Genomic DNA, 5975 nt, shown 5'->3' on the forward strand with positions numbered 1-5975 from the left:
TTTCACTGCAAACTAGCTAGCCCTCTTGGCCTAAAGAAAGCAGACATTACCAACTTTAAAGTAGTTGGCCCTCCTGGCCTAAGGAAATAGATCATTAAAACCTAAAAAAAACTAGCCCTCTTAGCCTAAAGAAATCAAGCAAACCTGCTCATATAGATCCCTCCTTGGAAGAAGGCAGATATACAAACACACGCTCCACTCTAAGGGGAAAGACAGGGCGCTCAGCCCTAAACTAAATGCATCAAGTTATGACCCATACCTCCTGCATATACAGCAAGAGGCGTACGCATAACTTGTCATCAAATCAACCTATGGGTCCAAGATAATAGTGGTAGATGGGTCTCGGCTACTCTTCTCATTACCCATATCATCCATCGCCTGCCATATAACGCGTGGTCTAATAACAGTCCCCACAAGTAACCAGGTCCCGTCTCATTATCAATAACAACATCCGGACTAGGACCACAGTTGAAAAAGAGGTCCTCCTCATAAGCAAGATTGGCTAATGAATCTACAAACTGATTCCAATAACGTGGAATGAGCTGAAGAGATATGCTCTCAAATTCATCAAGTAGGGTTATAGCAGTTCGATGGTACATACGAAGGATAGGATTCCGGACTCTATATGTCCCATTAAGTTGATTTAAGATCAGTTGGGAATCCCATTTTACTAATAACCTCCTAATGCCACGTTTCTTGGCAATATTCAATCCCATAATCAGGGCTTTATACTCCGCCATGTTGTTAGTGAATCCCACCCTGAGATAAGCAGCTAATTTCATTGTAACTCTAGGTCGGGGATCTCGAATAACTACTCCAACACTCCCTTTTCTATTAGGCCCCCTGGACACTCCATCAAAGTATAACGTTTACATCCACAACGAGTTTGCACAGCCAGCCATCAAAAACTCCTCTATTCATAAGTATGATAATCAAAACTCAACATATTTAAAGGATGAACTGATGGCTCCATCCCACCCTTCTTCATTAGACTCAATAGGGATGCTTATCGAAATTTATAAACAGTGATGACAGAAAACTTTAATCTCCCACACAAAGATACCATCTTCTTGCTCAACCACTTTGTATCCCTTGCTCCACCAGATAAGCCTCCCTTGATGATATCTTCGCTCTAGATATGGGTGCTCCAAATAAGGGATTAACCGTCCCATCAACTAGTTTAAGCTCCTCGTGCAGGTCTCAAATCAGCACCATCATGGACCTGCAATGCATTTAGCGCGTTAGCATATTTAGAAATAATAAGGTTTAATCATATTAAGATTAACCTTATTCTTAAATTCCACTCCTTGTAGATCAGCTAATAAAACCGTTGACTTATTTTTACCTATCCGAACTATCTTGTAAGGGCTATCCCAGCGAGGTTCCAGCTTTCTTGGAAATAGCTCCCTACGTGCATCATAATACAGAACTAATTGCCCTTTTTTAAAGGAATACTTCTTCGCCTTTAGATCATGCAATCGCTTCATCCGACATTTAGCTACCTCTTGGTGCATCAAACTCTGCAATTTGAGCTCATCCAAGTGGGCTATAGTCATAAACCGCTCAAATAAGGCACCTTTATCACCCAAAGAATGATTGATTACAAATCTTATGGGCGACAACTCAATTTCTAAGGGCAAGACACACTCCTCTCCGTAAACTAATTTGAATGGGGTGTGGCCAGTGGCTCATCTAAACGTCGTATTATACGCCCAAACCGCCACATATAATTTTGTATCCCAAACCCATTTCTTTTTAGAGACTATCTTAGATAGGATACCCACAAGCTGCTTATTGGTACTTTCAACCTGTCCATTGGCTTGCGGATTATAGGGGGTCATCTTGTTATGCTTAATGCTCCATGCTTCAATCAAGCTTCTAATTACTTATTCAAAAAGTGAGTTCAACGGTCCGATACTATTTCCTTTGGGGAGCCAAAACGGCAGATGATCTGCTCAACAAGTAGGAAACTAACAGTCTCTTTTGCATTGTCTTGCCTCGTCGCCCGTGCTTCTGACCACTTTGTATAGTAATCAGTTGATACTATAATGTATCTTTTCTAAGTAGTAGACGACGGGGTAATAGGTCTCACAAAATCGATGCCCCACTTCTCAAATGGAAGGATAGCCATAATAGACGTAAGTGGACGCTTCCTATTCTCTCGACTGTCATGTCTTTTACATGTGTCACGTCTCTTAACATAGTCAAATGAATCATGGAAGATGGATGGCCACCAATAACCAGCTCGTAAAGCCTTTTGTGCCGTCAACCGCCCAGCAAAGTGCCCTCCACAAGCAGAGTCATGGCACTCTTCCAAAATGAAGGGAACCTCGTCAGGCATCACACATCGGTGATAGATATCATCAACACCTTTCCAATATAATGTCCCTATGATCAAGGAAAATTTCAATGCATGTTGTTTAATCTTCCTTTTCTTGGGTTTTGATAGAGTGGCTCCAGTCTCTCCCGTAGAAAGATAGTGAGTTATAGCAGCATACCATGAGGGAATAGACGCCCTATCAATCTTAAACAATGTTTCCATGTCACTTCCTTCAGCCACGACCTCTTTTGGCTCTCTGAAATACACAAAACACTCAACAAGGCCCTAAAGCTTCGACGACTTGCTCTTAATCTCGTAATCAAACTCCTACAAAGTGATTAACCACTTTGCTAAACGATCAGGCGACTGTAACTTATTCAACAACAATCGAAGCCCTTCTGCCTTCGTATAAAAAACCATCCTCTCATAAAGAATGTAGTGCCTGAACTTCTTGGTCGCAAATACCATTGCGAGGCAAAACTTCTCCATATAGGTGTAGTTAATTTCCGATATGCCCAACTTTCGACTAGCAAAAGCTATCGGATGGTACCACTTTTCCTCCCAAATTTGGACCAAACAGCAGCTGATACTATACATACTTGCTACTAAAAATATATAAAGCATTTCACCTCTTTTTGGTGCTTTTAAAACAGGTGCTTTGGCAAGCTCCTGCTTTACATCGTCAAAAGATACTTTGCAAGCATCACTCCATGAAAACTGACAATTAAAGGACAATAGGTTCGTCAGTGGCAATGTTCTTTCTGCCAAGGCATTGATAAGCCTCCGATAATACCCTACCGATGAGACAGAAAGCTATGCACTTCCTTTGGGGTATGCGGTGGACTCATGGTGACTATGACCTTGATCTTTTCAGGATCAGTCGCAATCCCTACAAAACTGACCACATGGCCTAACAAGAGCCCATAAGGAACTCCGAAGATGCACTTCCATGGGTTGAGAGCTATGCAGAATTGTCTGCAACGCTCAAAACACTTACGTAAGATAATTAATTGTCTATCCCTTACGGTGGTTGCCCCCAGATAATCAATGAATATTTTCAATTCCTCGGGGGAAATGTCAGCAAAGGTCTTGTCGGTTGTTCTTTGCCACGAACCTGGTGCATTACATAACCCAAATATCATCACATGGTACGCAAAGGTATCGAAGATAGTAATAAACGTCGTTTTTAGCTTGTCTTGCTCAGCAATCGCCATTTGGTTATACCCTACAAAGCAGTCCATAAACGAATAGATTTTTCTACCTGCTAGTTGATCCAAAATTTGGCCAATAAACGGCAACGAGTAGTAATCTTCAACAGTTTGCTTGTTCAACTCTCTAAAATCTACGCAAAGCCGGATTTGATTATTATTATTCTTCTTGATCACAACTGGTGAGCACCATTCAGTATGCACTAATATTCCATCCACATACGCTGGAACCCTAGGGCAATGGTTTTCAGCATGATTGAACCAATCTTCTCCCACTCTAGCTATTCCCAAAGGTTCTACTATATACCCGATACGCAGGATTTTCTTGAATTCCTTGCGTACTCCTAGAGAAAGTTTAATCAATTGCAGGAGATTCACATCTGGTTTGACTTCACAAAGAGAACTTGCTAGGTCAAAGTCATGATAGTTAGCCAAAGTTTTCTTCTCGCGCCAAACCATTCTTTCTTTTTTGGTCGTTGGACCGCCGGCTTTAGTGCCTCTTTTTTTACTTTTGTCTTATTTCTTAGCATCTCTCTATCCTTCTCAGGATCTACTTTACCGTCAACAGGCCTTAGAGGTCCACCTTCCATATCTGGATTTAGGACTCGCTTTTCCCTAGCATCGTGCTTAGGGTTTCCCTCGACAGGTTTAATGGTTCCTTTATCACCCTCTTTAATCTTTTGCCCTCTTGTCGGCTCGTAAATTAAAAGTTTCAGCATCATTGACACGTACAGCCTCAATAAGGCTGACTCCATTGCCATGAGGCAACTCCTCTACAACGTCCTTTCCTCATTGCAGTATTTGTCTTGGTCCCTCATCTTGCTGGAGATTATTCCCTTATGCACGATGATTAACTGGACCGGGTTGTTTACTTCCTTGTTGGAGAGAACTGATCTTACTCCAACAAGTAGCAGGTAAGTGACCAGACTTTTCGCAAATATCACATTTGACATTCGGTCAATTCCTACAAAAATGCTGGCCACCACACCACGCACAGCTGAATCTTGAGGGGCCACCATCTCAGGGCGTCAACTCCCTATCAAATTCTGTTGCTTCTTAAGGAAATTAACATCCACAGCTATTTGTCGATATTGTTTAGAGATCATATCGTTATAGTGGTTCATCATGTCTTTAACTTCACCAAGGACATTAGAGGCACTCGACTCGTAGCCGCGATCGTCAATTTGTCGTCCCATGGGCCTAACCACTTGATTAGGGATTGGCCGTTGACCTACTAGGACAACATTAGGATTCATTGTTTGGCCCCCACTATTTAGTGAGGCTGCCTAACTAGCCATGGGCATAATCATGCTAGGAGGAGCTGGTAACATAGGAAAATTCAGCATGATCCCTCCTCTCCCATTCTTATTTGACATGGGATCCCCTTGACTCCCATTGGTCAAGGCCAAGTTATTACCATTCCAATTTATCATTGCTACATAAGCCGCTTGCAAGCGTGACTCTAGTCCTTCTGCTTGGGTAATAGTAGTGTCAATGTCGACCAAAGCAACAACACTCAACTGCACCTAGATATTAAAATCCAATCCATGTAGGAAATATTGTAACTGGGAAACCGCTGAAATGGGAATATAAGTATTTAGTTTATGAAGAACTTGCTTTAATTTCTTGGCATAGGTCTGGACATTCTCATTTGGCTCTTGGCGTGTTACATTCAAGACACGCAACCAATATTCTCCACCCTTCTCAAGGGCAAACTCTCTACGAAAAGTCGTAAAGAATTGGGCACTACTAGTTATGGTTCCACCTTCGAGACTGTGGTACCATACTGCCGCTCTTCCTTTTAACGTCATGTTGAAGAACATCATTAGGTGTCCTTCGTCTTGGATTCGATAATTGAACATGAGTGTTTGAAACTCCTTGATGTGGAATTCTTCATCTTCTTGTGCTAACCCATGGAAAATGGGCAAAAATGCTCCTAATGCCGACAAATCTGGTGTCCCTGCCGGAATTGCGATAGGTTGTGCCATGGCTACAACCAGATTGACATCAAGAGTTTTTGTAGGTAAAACTACACCCCCACTTGTTATGGGTTGATTAACTAGAAGTAGGGAAGTACTAAGACTTCCACTTGCACTCGAAGAACTACTTGTAACACTTAGATTACTGGAACCACTACCACTTATGCGCAATGGGCTGCTCCTTTGAGGAGAATAACGACTTACAATCTCTGACCGCCGTCTAGCCCTCTCAGCATGTTCTGCTTTTTGTATTTCGACTTGACAGTCCTTGTCTAAGGACATAAACCAACTATTTCGTCATTAGAAACCCTAGATTCGAGAACCACCACTTGTTGGCGGCTCCCAGTAGACACACCACTGATGGGACCTAAAATGGGCCGGTACTGGCTAAGGCACTAACCAGACCTTATGCACTCAACAGACAATCCCACCACACGACCTCGCGGGCCAGAAGCGTCTGTCGAGGGA

Source organism: Lygodium microphyllum, chromosome 21, assembly GCF_053477565.2.
Source record: "Lygodium microphyllum isolate KBCC chromosome 21, Lygodium_microphyllum_v1.1.10, whole genome shotgun sequence".
NCBI lineage: Eukaryota > Viridiplantae > Streptophyta > Polypodiopsida > Schizaeales > Lygodiaceae > Lygodium > Lygodium microphyllum.